Here is a 15,945-nt window from a genome sequence, read left to right on the forward strand (position 1 = left end):
ATTGACAATGAATGAGAGGGAAACGGGAAGATTAGTCATCAGGTGAGGTTTACTGTTCATTTACCATGCCTTGATAACAGTAAGCTTAACAAAAGAAAAATGTTGGGGACGAGAACCGGTATTCTGTCAAAACATCCTACCGTTGCGTAAATTTATAGTCTTGTCTATCAATCCGTGCTACCTTATCAGAATATGCTACCTTATGTGGTTAGTGGCTCCGTCGTATAGGTAGCATGTTCAGATGGCCCAATCCCACTATTAAAACATGCTTCCTGCTTGGATTTATTTAGGTAGCATGTTCAGCATGTTCAGTGTGCGGCTTCGACGTTCCCCGTGGTGCGTACAATAACCCATGGCCGTAATGCAGGTTCATTCAATCTTTGGGAGTGCAGTACCTGGAACATACAAGGACAAGGTTGATGTAAAGACAATAAATGAAATGAGGGAGGACACAAATTGGCGTCAAGTAATAATTTGCGGGATTATCAATGTGTTAGTTTGCATCTACTTTACAATTATGGGCACATGATATGATAACGATATTTTAGCAGTTCAATGATAAAAGTATAACATTAATTATGGTGGCGGGTGGACAATGGCTATTACACTCGATGCACTCCAGCTGACTTACCTTGGTATGAATGACGACGTACTCACAGTTTGGCGGCTTGAAAATAAGCATGTTTCTTGTCGTCGTTTGATTTGTGGACCCGGAAAATGCCGCAATACATTGCGGCGTGAACCAGGTGTAGGACTGAACTCTCCCACACACACCACATCACTATAAGACTGGACTCTCACACACATCACATCACCACACACACTCTGGTTTTTCTTCATGTACACTTCCTTATAATCTCTTTCTGCTATTTGCACATTTTTACTGTAAATTTCTAAGTTAAACCTGTAAATTTTGTAATAACCTGTAAATTGTAAATACTGTAAAACCACTGTCATTTAATGGTCGGGCATTGCACAGCTACAAGGATTTCACCTCATGTCATACTGGGTATGGTTGCGTGTGTGACAAATAAAATTTGAATTTGAAAGTCTTTCCAGGTGAGTTTGATCCAGGAGGGTCTGAAGCCAGAGTCAGACAGAGACTGTGCAGAGACTGTAGAAGGACAGAGCAGCAGCAGAGCAGTCCAGATACACTGATGATCCTCTGTCAGATCCAGAGGGACACACAGGGATGATGCTGGACTCTACATTGTGTCTGACAGTGGAGCTGTTCTCAGAGCAGTTCACTCTGCAGCACTGACAGTCATCTGCACTTCATTCCTCTGTCAGTCACTGCTGGATGAAGCTCTCCTCTCCACCTCCCAGTAACATGGCCCAGTCAGAGCGTCTCTACACACAAGCTGCTGCTGCTTCAACCTCTCTGGATCATCAGGACACAGCTGCTCCTCTCTCAGCACACACACCGTCCTGTTTACCATCACCACCTCCACCTGCAGAGAGAAGAAGGAAGAGCAGAGGAGATAAACGAGTGTTTCCAGAGACTCTTCATCAGCTGTCAGTCAGTGATGCAGCACATCCAGTATAAAGAGCAGCAGGGACTTCAGTGCTGGGACTGTACTAGGACTCATTGTTGCTTCACTTTTTCTAATCTTTGGATTTTTATTGAAGTTGATGAAAATGTTTTTCCCTCCTAGTTTGAGTTTGGACTTTCATTCATTAGAAGAAGCTTGGTGTGTCCACTCTGAGCTCTGTAGGAACCCCAACAACAAGCCCAACAATCCAGATGGACGGTTCCAGCTGTTAACTGGAGGAATTCCATCCAAACATCTGCTCTCACTAAAGTCTTCCTCACCTACAGACTGTGTTCTTCACTGCTTTAAACTTGGAAATGAATGCAGTCATTGGTCTGCGTGCTGCTTTGTTCAGAGAGCTGATTGGCTGTTGACAGTGTTTGATCAGAGCGTGTTACCATGGTGACCATAAAGGTCAGAAACAGGAAGTGTTTGTGTCCAATCCTGAAGCCTGTCACCAAACTGGATCTTTGTTTCCTACTGACTGTGTTTAGTACAATACTGCTGACAGCACCACCCACTCACTCCATCACTCTACTGACCCCAGTTTCTCCAGTCTGTAGTCTGGACTCTGCTGAAGATCAGACAGCTGTTTCACATATGGATCCTTCAGGTTGTTTCCGTGCAGCTCAAGCTCTCTCAGATGGGAGGGGTTGGACTTCAGTGCTGCTGCCAGATAATCACAGTTGATCTCTGACAAACCACAGAACCACAATCTGTATAAAGAATGAAAGATGTAAGTTTATTAGACAAAGTGTGAGCTTGAAATCATTCAGTGTTTCATCATCTGTTCAGAGCTGAAGAAGCTTCAGAATGTAGAAGTTTAGAAAATGGAAACTCCAAACAGCTGAAGCCAACAGGAAGCAGCTTCAAACAAACACAACAAGAGAAAAAACTCTGAATGTTTCACATTAAAGTCGTACATTTATCATAAAAACAGGACAAAGATTTGAAAAAGTCGTGTTTTTCCTTCCAGGAACCACAAGGCTTCACTTTTAAAGGTGAAGTTTGAAAGAAATGGACATATTTGAAGTCCAACACCTTTTTCCAGTCACATGATTAAAGCCGACAAACTACAAGCTCATTTTCATTCCAACAAGTCATCTTCTGACCTGGACTAACAACACTGGTCTCTATGTGCAGCTGGCTGTGAGACCAGTGCTCAGGGAGCGTCTACAAAGTGCAACACTGAAAGAACATCACACACTCATTTGCTTCCAGCACTTTCACACAAACATCTACTGTCATTATTGTCACCAAACTCTGTGGATCCTTTATTGCAAATTCAAATGGGATCAAATGGTCAGACAAAAGAGGGTTATGAGGAAATATGATGAAATGTTGTGTATTAGCAGCAAGTTATTGAATCATTTTCCTCAGAAACCAAACAAAATGATTGACAAACATGTTTTTACAAACTCAGTGTTGGACTTGGATCAGCAGGATAAGCTGATGTTTAAAGGCATTTGAGTCTCGCTGTATGAGAGTCCAGTTATTCCTCAATATTTATGGATGATGTTCTTTCAGTGTTGCACTTTGTAGACGCTCCCTGAGCCTCACAGCCAGCTGCACATGGACCAGCTGACATTACCCAGCATTAGAGGCGGCTGTAAAAAAATGGATTTTCCTATTTAAATGGTTTTAATTTGAATAAAGCGATGTTGATTCATTCAATCCTGAATGGATTTTTAATATAAATGTATTTTGCCAGAATCTCAGGTTAAAGCTCCCAAAAGTATTTCAACAACAAGCAAACAGATGAAACAGTAAATGAGAGCAGCTAAACACACAAAGATGGAAACACAGAGCGTGGATCGTTCACTCGACGGCACGTACACGGACACGCCGTCGGGGCTGAAAGTGGACAGCTCACAGATCCTGAAGCTGCAGGTTTCATCTGTCTCCAACCAAAACTGAGTGAACCAGCAGCAAAAGAAGATCCAAACTACGCTTTACGTTTGATGAACATCGTCATGAATTCTCTCTGACTTTGACCTTTACTTCCTGCACAGCTCTCTCTCTCTCAGTGTACTTCAAGAACAGTTTACCTTCAAAAATCTGTTTTCTGCATTATTCACTGCTTATTACGCACCAGTCTGCTGTTGTGTTCACTGCTGTCGGCCTCCGAAAACAAAGCCTCATTTCTGCTGTTCAATACTGAAGAAATTGAAACCTTTTAAAATGATGACAGATTACAAACTCTCAGCTGTGTCTGTAATCAAACCTCTGTAACTTTGCTTCACTTCAGCAGCATCAGGTCATGTTCACATGTTGATTCATGGTTTGCTTCAGTTTTTGATCGACTGCAGAAGATTTTGAAGGTTATCTGCTATAAAAAGCCAGAAGAGGAAAATCTGCTTCATGTGTTTCTGTTTGATCCTCAGTGACTTTGACACAAAGGCCTCTGCTGTGATGATCACACCTCTGATCAAGTCTCACAGTGTCAGCTTTGTTTTTATACATATGGATATGTGCTGATAAATGATCAGAATTAGAATATTTCCCACTGTCTGCTGTGTGCCGTGACCTTTGACCTGCTAAAGACAGTCAGCTGTGGATTATTCATTGTTGTGTCTGATACTTAGAACTGTGAGGAAGAACACTACACAGTTAATCAGGGTCCCCTCTCTCTGAATCAGGAAAGGTGGGCAGGCCGCGTGTGGGCCGCGGGCCATACGTTGAGTCTCACTGTTTGAAATGTGAACATTGTTCTGCTGCAGTCAATGGACTAAACCAGAGAAGAAGAAAACAGACGTTACCATGAAGATCCTCAGTGTGGATCAGAATAATATCAGCCTGATGTCTGCAGTTTAGTGTCAGCACAACTTTCACATCATATTCATCTCAGCACAACTAAAACATGCTGACTGACCTCAGAGTTTCAAGTCCACATCCTGGACTCTCCAGGAAACCACACAGATGCTTCACTCCTGAATCCTGCAGCTTGTTGTAGCTCAGGTCCAGCTGTCTCAGATGGGAGGGGTTGGACTTCAGTGCTGCTGCCAGATAATCACAGCTGATCTTTGACAAACCACAGTCCTTCAATCTGTATAAAGAATGAAAGATGTAAGTTTATTAGACAAAGTGTGAGCTTGAAATCATTCAGTGTTTCATCATCTGTTCAGAGCTGAAGAAGCTTCAGAATGTAGAAGTTTAGAAAATGGAAACTCCAAACAGCTGAAGCCAACAGGAAGCAGCTTCAAACAAACACAACAAGAGAAAAAACTCTGAATGTTTCACATTAAAGTCGTACATTTATCATAAAAACAGGACAAAGACTTGAAAAAGTCGTGTTTTTCCTTCCAGGAACCACAAGGCTTCACTTTTAAAGGTGAAGTGTGAAAGAAATGGACATATTTGAAGTCCAACACCTTTTTCCAGTCACATGATTAAAGCAGACAAACTACAAGCTCATTTTCATTCCAACAAGTCATCTTCTGACCTGGACTAACAACACTGGTCTCTATGTGCAGCTGGCTGTGAGACCAGTGCTCAGGGAGCGTCTACAAAGTGCAACACTGAAAGAACATCACACACTCATTTGCTTCCATCATCCAACCTGAAGAGGAAACAGAGACGGCTCCCCTTCAAAGTAAAAGCTGCTCCTTTTGGACACAGTATCAAAGAAAGTCTACAGTATAACATAGAAAAGACAGAAACAAGTTTTGGTTGTTTTTAAATTGTGCAGAAATGAAACTACACTAAGCTCAATTATGTGACAGACATTTCATCCCATGTCAGTTTGGCCTCATCCTGGGCCGGATTATCCAGCACACACTCTGACCACAGGCCCAGGGGCCACGCACAGCTGGGCTCCATCCAAGAGACAGGAAACAAACCAACACAATAATAAAAAGCACCATGTGATCTTCTTACATCTTCAAGACAAACATAGTAAAAACATGAGCATATTTGTTTCCTGATGAAATGATGTGACAGGTAGAACAGAGTAAAGTGGTGGTGTTACAGCCTTTCTCCCCTCTGCTGCCGAGGCTGTTAGTCTCTCCCAAACTCAGCTACAGGACTTCCAAATGAATGAAAGCAGCAGAAGTGGCTTTACAAATGAAAGAGGAAGAGGAGAAGAAGAGGAGAGGGAGGCCACCCTGACCATCACTCCAGCTGAAAACATCACACTTCCATTAAAGTTGGTGAGAAAATGTTGAGCAGGATGAGCTGCTGGCTAATCTGGAGGCTGTAGCAGCAGCTCACAGTCACAGTGGATTTCCACTCATGAAAAAGCTCTGGCTGCTTCATTTCTCATATCAGAGACTTTAGTGAAGCTGTACTGTGATGCTTCCATATTCCAGTGAGGCCTCCAGAATGATTTCAGCTGTTCTGTACACACACTGTGTGCCCTGTATGGCTCAAAGTCTCTGCAGCCTGTTTTTATCTGCTATCATCAGATCTTCATCATCCTCATTCACATCCCTCACACACTCTACAGCCTCATCAGCACTGACTTCATCTTCACTGACTGATGGAGCACAACATGAACCTGTGGAGGCTGAAACACTGTCCTGTCAAACATCTCCCCGTCACCACTCCACTTCTGTCAGCCTTTAAATGAACCCTGCTCAAGTCTGTCACTTCTGTTTGGAGCCAAAAGCAAAAACTGTTGTTCAGTCGTTTGGAAAGACACAACATTTCTGAAAGCACTCAAACTTCTTCACATTTGTCTTCAGACACATCCTGAACATTTAGGAACTAAAGAAAGTTTCAAACATCAATCAAAGACCTGAAATTTAGAAAAACTACCAACAGCCGCAGTCAGTGAACTCACCTCAGAGTCTCCAGTCGACAGTTTGGACTCTCCAGTCCAGCACACAGAAGCTTCACACCTGAATCCTGCAGGTTGTAGTTGTTACTCATGTGCAGCTGTGTCAGATGGGAGGGGTTGGACTTCAGAGCTGAGGCCACAACTTCACAGTGAGACTCTGAGAGTCGACACCGAGTCAGTCTGTGATGATAGAAAATATAAAATGTGTTATTATAAAAGCAGAAAATCTGCATTATAAACACAGACTGAATGTATATGAAGACAAAACAGAGTGAGGTCATAATCTGATGAATCTGCTCTTCACATCTGTGCTTCAGCTCCTCTTACTGTGTTTGACATGACACAACGATTGAGTCTCTCTCAGACCTGCAGACTTTTAATGAGAATCTTTGGCTTTAATCTGCAGATGAAGGAGGAAGATGGTGTCACATTTAGGCTTCCATAATGTCCACAGTCTGTCACTGAGATCTGATCCAGAGTCAGAGTGAAGACACACATTTGGACTGTTTCCTGTTTCCAGAACATTTTGAATGAGTTCAGCTCAGTGAAGAGTTCCAGCTGCAAAGATGATCTCTGTTTGCTACCTGCTGTCAGGTACGACTGTTCACGTCCACACGCAGGAAAAACCTGCTGACTGTCACCAAACGGAGCAGAAATCTCATCACTGGACAATAATGATGAATGAACTCAGAGCTGCTGATATCAGATCTGATTTCAGGGGAACTAAACACAGAAATGATTGGCTCATTTTAGCTTTCTGAGCCATTATCTGCTGGTGTGTCGCTAGTTGGCAGAACATGATTTGTATTCCTGTTCAGGGCTTCAGTGTTTATGAGTCCAGATCCAGGTGACAGCAAGTCAAAATGATGTTACCTGTCTGTGTCCAGCAGCAGCCTGTATTCACTTTGAATATTGTTATAACCTGACATGGATCAGTTTGTCTTTGATTGGTTTGTAAATGTCACTGTTTCCATTGGACCTGAGTGACGGTACAAAGACAGAGAGGGAGAGAAAGGAGAGAGAGGATGGAGACAGCAAAGAGAGAGCAAACACAAACAGGTGAGAGTGGACAGGTGACCAAGGTCAGCAACCAATCAGAGAGCTTCTGTTTGACCCACAGTCACTGATGATGACTGCACATAACCAAGCAGTGTGTTACTCTGATATCAAATATGGATCCTGCTCTTATAATAATGATCATCAGATGATATTATTGTGTTATTTTGTAGCTGAATACGATGTTTGTGTGATTATCAGTGAAAGAAGCAGTGAGGAGGATGGAGAGAGAGAGAGGACAGAGGGTGAAGTTAGAAACACTAAAAGGATTTTCATGGATTTCATGGATGATTTGAGTGATTTCCAGCAGGACACTTAAACATGTCAGTGGACGTCCTAAAGAACATATTCACTGATATGAAACGAGTCATTGAACAGGATTAATATCAGTGGAAACATGGTGGAAACAGCTGTGACTGCATGGATGTGACACACTTCAAATCTGTTCTCCACTCTTGGATTTGGGATCCATGGAGCTGCTGCTGAGTCTGTACAATAAAGGATGGTGTGGAAGGTTGCAGCGTATGGACACAAACACTTTGTGCTTACAATCTGATTTTATTTTCAAAGTTAAACTACTAACCTACACTGATCAATGATGTTAATGATCACATCTGGACTCACCCAGCCTTTCTGCAGTTCCTCACAGCTGGAATCAGTCTCTGTCGTCCCTGCTCTGATGTTTTGTATTTCTGCAGGTCCAACTCATCCAGAACCTCCTCTGACATCTGCAGCATGAAGGCCAGAGCTGAGCACTGGATCTCAGAGAGTTCCTCTGATCTGTTCTCTGACTTCAGGAACTCTTGGATCTCCTGAAATAATGAGAGGTGGTTCATCTCCATCAGACAGTGGAAGATGTTGATGCTTCTGTCAGGAGAGATTTCATCAGTGTTCATCTTCTTCAGTTTGTTGATGACTCTCTGGATGGTTCCTGGACTGATCTTTGTCTGACCCAGCAGACCTACTAAGAGTCTCTGGTTGGACTCCAGACAGAGGCCATGAAGGAAGCGAACAAACAGGTCCAGGTGGCCATTTTTACTCTGGAGGGATTTCTCCATGACTCTCTTGAGAAACACATCCAAAGAGGACTCTTTATATTTTTTCCCAAAGAAGTCCCTCAGCACCTCTGTCTTCCTGTTGGTGTGACAGTGGAACATGTAGACAGCAGCCAGAAACTCCTGAATGCTCAGATGAACAAAGCAGTAGACTGGTTTCTAGAAGATCACACACTCTCTTTTGAAGATCTCTGTACAAACTCCTGAGTACACCGAGGCCTCTGTCACATCCAGACCACACTGCTCCAGGTCTTCTTGGTAGAACATGATGTTTCCTTTCTCCAGATGTTCAAACGCCAGCCTCCCCAGCTTCAGAAAAACTTCCCTGTCAGCCTCCGTCAGCTCCTGTGGACTCGTCTCATGTCCCTCATGGTACTTGTTCTTCTTCCTCTTTGTCTGAACCAGCAGGAAGTGTGAGTACATGTCAGTCAGGGTCTTGGGAAGCTCTCGTCTCTGCTCTGTAGTCAACATGTGCTCCAGAACTGTAGCAGTGATCCAGCAGAAGACTGGGATACTACACATGATGTGGAGGCTCCTGGATGTCTTCATGTGGGAGATGATTCTGCTGGACAGCTCTTCATCACTAAATCTCCTCCTGAAGTACTCCTCCTTCTGGGCGTCAGTGAAGCCTCGTACTTCTGTTAGCCTGTCAACACATGTAGGAGGGATCTGATTGGCTGCTGCGGGTCGGGAAGTTATCCAGACGAGAGCCGAGGGAAGCAGATTCCCCTGGATGAGGTTTGTCAGCAGCTGGCTGACTGATGACTTCTGTGTGACATCAGACAGCAGCTTCCTGTTGGTGAAATCCAATGAAAGTCTGCTTTCATCCAGGCCGTCAAAGATGAACAAAAGCTGAGAGACAGCCAGCTTCTCTGCTGTGACCTTCTGTAATGTTGGATGGAAAACATGGAGCAGCTCCAGAAGACTGTACTGCTCATCTCTGATCAGGTTCAGCTCCCTGAATGAAAGCAGAACCACCACACTGACATGTTGGTTCTCCAAGCCCTCTGCCCAGTCCAGAGTGAACTTCTGCACTGAGAAGGTTTTTCCAACACCAGCCACGCCGTTGGTCAGAACCACTCTGATGGGTCTCTGTTGGTCAGGGAAGGCTTTAAAGATGTCCTGGCACCTGATTGGAGCGTCATGGAGGGCGTCCATCTTGGAAGCTGTCTCCAGCTGCCTCACCTCATGTTGGGTATGAACCTCTTCACTCTGTCCCTCTGTGATGTAGAGCTCAGTGTAGATCCTGTTGAGGAGGGTTCTACTTCCTGTTTCATCACTTCCTTCAGTCACACGTTCACATCTCCTCCTCAGACTGATCTTATGTTCATCTAAAACCTCCTGCAGACCAACATCTGCTGAAAGAAAGAAAAACAATGAGACTAAAGAGAAAGAAAACTCTTCAATGTCTGAACAACACAAGAAGTCCAGTTTTCAGAAATGAGTCCATCAGCAGACAGATGTTCAGTCTTACTTTGTACACAGCTGCTCTGACTGGCTGTCTGCAGTCCAGCTCTGCTTCTGGATCTTTCTCCACACTGTGCAGAAGCTCTGATGGTGACACAGAAAGGTCAAAGTGGAGATACTTCTGTGCACCTTTGATTAGACTCATTATAAAAAGGAAAAGTTTGAACACAGTCATGTTTCCAGTTCACTGACTTACATTTATTCCATGGACACTCACTCTAACCTGAACCACAGCTACAACCCAACATTGTTGAGGCCTCATCTCCTCCTTTCCTGACTGTAGAGCTTAAATATGCAACAACCAACAAATAAAAGAATTTGGTTCATTTCAAAGAAATTCACACGGTGACCAAGTAAAGTAACCGTAATAAAGGAGACAACATCCCGTTGATGGTGGGATTATTTGAAAGATTTGCTTTAGTCACGTCACCAAATGCAGTTGAACCACCCGTGGATCCATGTTTGACCATCTACCACTCTGAGCTCTGCTTTTTAATCATTTTATTATTATCATCATTCATTTATTCATTCTTTGGAGGGGGGCTATTTCCTAATGCCGCCCTAATAAGGTGATGTTCAAGGGGAAATATAACAGAAACTCTTTCAGTGTTATTCATGAATAAATTAACAGATAAACTGTGAAGAAGAAAAAACTGAGATTTAAAGGAGAGAGTGAGAAACTTGATCATCCATCCTCATAATCCATGTTTATCAGTATCTGCTGTGACCATCCTGCAGTAATAACTACAAGTCTACATTTCTGTGACTGTTGATCAATCACAGCAGGAATCTGAGCTCATCTCTGCACACAGAGCAGCTTCAGCTCAGTTTGTAATATTTTAATCCTTATTTTTAAAACTGTTTTTGTCATTTTTCTTCTCCCATTGCATCAAAAATCATTATTTACACTGAATAAATGAGTCAGCAGCTCTCTTACATTGTTGCTGCAGGTTCATTACTGAAGTCTGGAACTCTTCCTTTGGACCGGTCACTCCTCACAGACACACAGCTGGATGCTGCAGATCCTGCTCCATCCTTTTCCTCCATCTTCTTGATGTCAGGGTGGAGTTAGTCTGGGAGGTAAACACACACACTCAGAGGTGCTGTTGTACTGGAAGCATCACACTGACGGGTTTCTAAAGTTCTCATTGATCATTTCATTGAGTTTCTGTGGTAAACACTGTCCTGTGACGTATGTGTTATGGTGAGGGTCATGAGGGCTAACCAGCCCCACTCCTTACTCCTCATATTTCAGCCTGAAGCACAAGAACAGCCTCAACCTAACCAGGAGGCTGTAACCTCAAAGGGACTTCATGGTTAGAAATAAAGGTTCAATGAAATGAAGCAGATCATAAAAACATGAGTTCCAACTTTAAAAGAAGCATCGGCACAGCAGAGGAGCACTTTCTCTAACACACTGATTCAGTTCCACTGACACAAGGACACACACAGGAAGGCACACACACACAAGCCTTTATAAGAAACAACACAATCATCTGCGCTTGTCAATCCAAGTCCTTAGCCCATGAGCCCGCGGCATCAGACCACAGATATTCCCTTACTTTGAAAAAATAAAGACAGTTTTCAGAACAGACCTGATGTTTATGCTACAGCCTGTTTACCAAAATAATCAATATCAGATATCAGAGCAACAGAAACCTCGGTGATCAGGACGCTGGGACTGAGAACAGGAAGTGGCTCAAACGTCACAGTTTCATGACGTCAGCCTGAACTCCACTCACGGAGTTTTTGTCGCCATTGTAGTTTTTAAAGTCCCGTGATGAAGGCGGGTCTTTCTGTGAATCCGCACGCTCATTGGCTAATAGCTCGAGATTGACACATCGTTATCCAATGAGCGTGCGGGAACTTCCGACATAAAGTTGTTTCCTTTGAAAAACCAAAGTCTGATTATTTTTGCCTCCACTGACGGAGCCTGTTGTTCCCGCCACAGAGACACAGTAATGTCAGAGCGGTGTTAACACTCACCCTGCCTCAGCACAGCTCTCACTCTCCTCCTGCTCTCTCACACTAAACGGAGGCTCAGCTAAACTCACTTCCTCTCTACTTACAGGAAACCAGCGCTCAGAGGAGCCGACCGGCCTCACGTTTCACCCACAGACACGAACAGCGTGGAATTATTTTATGTCATAAGAAGAAACATATTCATGTTAACACTCACCTGCCTCAGCTACACCTTCCTCCTCCTGCTTTCACTTTCACTGCTGCGCCCTAAACACAGAGGATGCTGGGACTTGTAGTTTTTTCCTTCCGGTGCGGTCTTCCTCTTTGTTTGTTTGTGTTTGTGTTCAAGTTATTTCGATCATGTAAACATCAACAGAACACGTGAAGCCACACAGAGTTTGTATGTCGAGGTGGGTAGGAGGGTTTGAGGGTTTGGGGAGGGGTCAGAGGGAAGAGGTCTCTCAGTCTGGACAATCCACATTGATGGCGTTGCATCTTTCAACGTGTTTGTGGGTCGATTTGGATGCTCCAGGTGTGAGAGCAGCCACTCAGCCTCTACTGCAGATGTGTGTCACAAGTTCATCTAGTAGTAGGCTATGGCACTTGGCCACAGGTGGCAGCAGTGGACTGGCCTCCATTTGAGACTGCTCCAGCTGCTATGTGATAGTCCAGCTGCAAACTGAAGATCATATGCAAGTTTTGGAAATTAAACTGTACAATATAAAGCACCTTGAGGCGACTGTTGTTGTGATTTGGTGCTATATAAATAAAATTGAATTGAAATTTAGAATATTTATATTTATAGAAATATAAATTCAGGTATTAAATTGCGTTCTTATGAATTCTTTTGGCGACAGAGAAAGACTTCCGACTCAGAGTGGTCAAGTTCAAAAAATGATCTTTATTGTACATTTCTGGAAATGGAGACCTGTACCCACTAACACACGCTCAGGTCTGAAAGCATTAGAAGCCAGAATGGGTAACATAGTTCTGCTATAGGTCGCACACAGACACACACAGTTTCCATCAAAACAACTCCGTCTGCTCTGACTAATGTGTGTGTTACTTAGTTCCGCTTTTTCTTTTTGTTTTCCTGTATTTTATTTATATGCCTCTGCAGCTCTGCACTGAACTTCCTGTTTTTTAACCTCCCCTTACTAAAGCCTCTGTTGCTAGGCGACCTGTAATCTTCTCCTGTAAAGGACAGAAAAGGAAAACACCTCTCTCTGCTACGCTTCAATAATCTAATATGTTCATCGATTGTTCTTTTAATTATTCAAAGTTGGTTCAAAATATCATATTCTGGGCTCTATCATATATTAATTAATCTCAATATTTTTTATCTGTGTAAGCAACACTGTTGATTTTATTAAACACACACGTGGTAAGAATGGGAGGCAGAGCCTTCAGTTTTCAGGCCCCTCTTCTGTGGAACCAGCTTCCAGTTTGGATTCAGGAGACAGACACTATCTCTACTTTCAAGATTAGGCTTCAAACTTTCCTTTTTGCTAAAGCATATAGTTAGGGCTGGACCAGGTGATCCTGAATCCTCCCTTAGTTATGCTGCAATAGGTGTAGGCTGCCGGGGATTCCCATGATGCATTGAGTTTTTCCTTTCCAGTCACCTTTCTCACTCACTATGTGTTAATAGACCTCTCTGCACTGAATCATACCTGTTATTAATCTCTGTCTCTCTTCCACAGCATGTCTTTATCCTGTCTTCCTTCTCTCACCCCAACCAATCACAGCAAATGGCCCCGCCCCTCCCTGAGCCTGGTTCTGCCGGAGGTTTTGTTAAAAAGGGGTTCAAATATTGAGGATGAGCACAAAAACAACAATGGTCCAGAAGAGTTAAGTCAAACGATGATTTTTAATGAACACACGCGTGTGGGAGATGTACGCTGCAACATCAGCTGTAAATCTCAAAATGATGGAGCATTACTCAAACTCTTATAGCCTCTAGTGGCCCCCACCTAGTCGTAAAAGCCTAAACATTCACATTCTTTCTCTCACACGGCGCCTAAGTGGCCTTGGCTCCCTGTTCTATCTCCTCCTGATGAGATGGGGCAGAAAACCTCTCCGGTATGTTCTGTTCTCTTCTAATCAGACGAATAAAGCCATGATGCTCTAAACACAGTATTTCTTCTAACTCAGCAGTATAATGCATCATAAAACAATATCATTCATTCACAATAAATCAGCAGTCTAATGTGATACAAATCAGTTTAACAAATGTAATAGTTATCACCTTCTTCTAATTCAGGAGAATAATGCAAACTAAAACTACATAATAATTTCACAATCTTTAATTAGGGGTATAACATGGCATAAGGTAATATTATAATCCCACAGTTTCTTCATGTTAAAAGGGAGTTTTTCCTTCGCACTGTTGCCAAAGTGCTGCTCATAGGGGTCACATGATTGTTGGTTTTTTGTCTCTGTATCTACTGTACAATATAAAGCGCCTTGAGGCGACTTTTGTTGTGATTTGGTGCTATATAAATAAAATTGAATTGAATTGAATCCTTTAAGTATCTGGGAGTTCATCTGGATCACAAGCTGGAGTGGTCTGCCAACATGGACGCTGCCTACAAAAAGGGTCTGAGCCAGCTTTACTTTCTACGAAGGCTCAGATGGTAAAAGGTAAATGGACTGGTTCTTATATCGTGCTTTTCTACTCTCATTGAGCACTCAAAGCACTTTGTACAACTTGTGCATTCACCCAATCATACCCATTCACACAAGCACTTTATCTAAGGTTTTTAGTGCTTCTATTTAACATTCACTCGCATTCACACTCTGATGGATGCATCGGAGGGCAACATGGGGTTAGTATCTTGCCCAGGGACATTTGGCATGTAGACTGGAGGACCTGGGATGAAACCACTAACCTTCCGGTGAGTAGGTGACCCGCTCTACAACCTGAGCTACAGCCACCCCCCCTCAGGGAGGTCCTTCAACATATGCAGCAGCTGCTCTCTATGTTTTATCAGTCTGTTGTTGGCATGAAGCTCTCCACCCTGGAGGAGGTGATCTGTGACACACTGCTGTCAATCATGGACAATGACTCTCACCCCCTCCATGATACACGGGACAATCTGCACAGCAGTTTCAGCAACAGGTTCCTTCAACCCCGCTGTCTGAGGGAACGTTACAGGAGATCGTTCCTTCTGCTGCCTTCAGACTCTTCAATTCATCCACTTGGGTCAGATCCACACATGTGGAACAGAAATAATCACACCTCACTGCAGCCTGTCACTTTGTACACCACAATATATTTGCACACATACTTATCCTTTTATACTGGTATGTATATTTATACCTATATTTCTCTATTTCTCTGAATATTTATCTATCATAACTCTGTTTCTACACTCACTTTATATGAGTGCTTGTTGTTTCTTGTATATTTGCTGCTATGACAACTCAGTTTCCCTCCTGGATTAATAAAGTTTCTGTGATTCTGAAATACAGTGAGCCATTATATTTGTAGTTTCTAACTAACAATATAAAGGCTCAGCAACCGATAGAGCCACAGCACGTCCCACTGGCAGCTGAAGGAACTTTTAAACAAAGGACTTTGTAATTGAAGCTTTATTTATACAGGTCGGCTCATTGAGACTCAATGTCTCATTTACAACAGAGACCTGTTCCAGACAAATATATTAAAATTACAACAATAAAAGAAAAGTTTGTGTAATGTACTCAGTCATATTAAAAACCAGAACAAGTTCCCAGAGATGGTTTCACAAAAACATGTGTACGTCTTTTGAAGTCTGCAAGTGAAATCAACTGAGAGCCTTAAATCCTTCGGTTATGTTTTCCATGAAGACGGAGCAGAAAAGGAGAACGCCTTCTTCCCAAGCTCTGCATGAACTGATGGAACAGTGAATGTAAGGATGTCCTGAGACTGCAGGCTGTGACTAAACTGTTTGCCTGACATGTACTCTGATAAATAGGAGGCAGTAAACCAGAAACAGATTTATAGATAAAATGATACTAATGGACCATCCTGTGTAAGACCAATGAGGACCAGTTAACCATAGAACACAGAGTACAGTGGTGTGTTAAAGGTTTACAGACAGTTATAAATCTT

General features: G+C 43.0%; 2 long non-coding RNA genes across 6 annotated transcripts; both read right to left on the bottom strand.

The window, feature by feature from the left end:
* Positions 1 to 1,393: 1,393 nt before the first annotated feature.
* LOC109196389 (uncharacterized) lies at positions 1,394 to 4,453 on the bottom strand. The gene is made up of 3 exons (XR_002057870.2): positions 4,405 to 4,453; positions 2,075 to 2,248; positions 1,394 to 1,451 (listed from the first exon to the last, which is right to left on the bottom strand). It is a non-coding gene; the product is annotated as an uncharacterized LOC109196389 (long non-coding RNA).
* A 5,293-nt stretch (positions 4,454 to 9,746) lies between these two features.
* On the bottom strand, positions 9,747 to 12,131 carry LOC109196342 (uncharacterized). Of its 5 annotated transcripts, none has more exons than XR_002057856.2 (4): positions 12,067 to 12,131; positions 10,825 to 10,960; positions 9,895 to 9,971; positions 9,747 to 9,778 (listed from the first exon to the last, which is right to left on the bottom strand). It is a non-coding gene; the product is annotated as an uncharacterized LOC109196342 (long non-coding RNA). The 5 variants fall into 5 exon arrangements; XR_003214474.1 differs by having other exon boundaries at positions 11,483 to 12,093; XR_002057857.2 differs by having other exon boundaries at positions 11,957 to 12,092.
* Positions 12,132 to 15,945: the final 3,814 nt, after the last annotated feature.

The sequence above is a fragment of the Oreochromis niloticus genome, linkage group LG3, assembly GCF_001858045.2.
Source record: "Oreochromis niloticus isolate F11D_XX linkage group LG3, O_niloticus_UMD_NMBU, whole genome shotgun sequence".
Lineage (NCBI taxonomy): Eukaryota > Metazoa > Chordata > Actinopteri > Cichliformes > Cichlidae > Oreochromis > Oreochromis niloticus.